The sequence below is a fragment of the Morone saxatilis genome, unplaced genomic scaffold, assembly GCF_004916995.1.
Source record: "Morone saxatilis isolate NCDOM2014 unplaced genomic scaffold, NCSU_SB_2.0 Contig20, whole genome shotgun sequence".
Classification (NCBI taxonomy): Eukaryota; Metazoa; Chordata; class Actinopteri; family Moronidae; genus Morone; species Morone saxatilis.
In genome coordinates, this window is record NW_023339763.1 from 3,441,693 (window position 1) to 3,441,893 (window position 201).

Genomic DNA, 201 nt, shown 5'->3' on the forward strand with positions numbered 1-201 from the left:
AAAAACTACAGTGAGCAGTTATTTTAGCTGGTTATTAAGCCTTTCTAAAGAAAATTAACTGTATATATTAAGGTCTTCAGTAGGAACAAATAGGCTTTAGAAATTTAGAATTTACAAAATATTGATAGATGGATGAATGTGTTTGTATTCTCAGGGGATTTGTTGACTGTAAGAAATATATAGAATATTATCAGCCTTATC

At 28.4% G+C, this 201-nt stretch overlaps 1 protein-coding gene across 3 annotated transcripts in view; it reads left to right on the forward strand.

Annotated features, from left to right (window-relative positions):
- rabep1 (rabaptin, RAB GTPase binding effector protein 1) overlaps positions 1-201 on the forward strand; it is a gene marked incomplete at its 5' end in the record, with an annotated part of 25,119 nt that overhangs the window by 22,191 nt on the left and 2,727 nt on the right.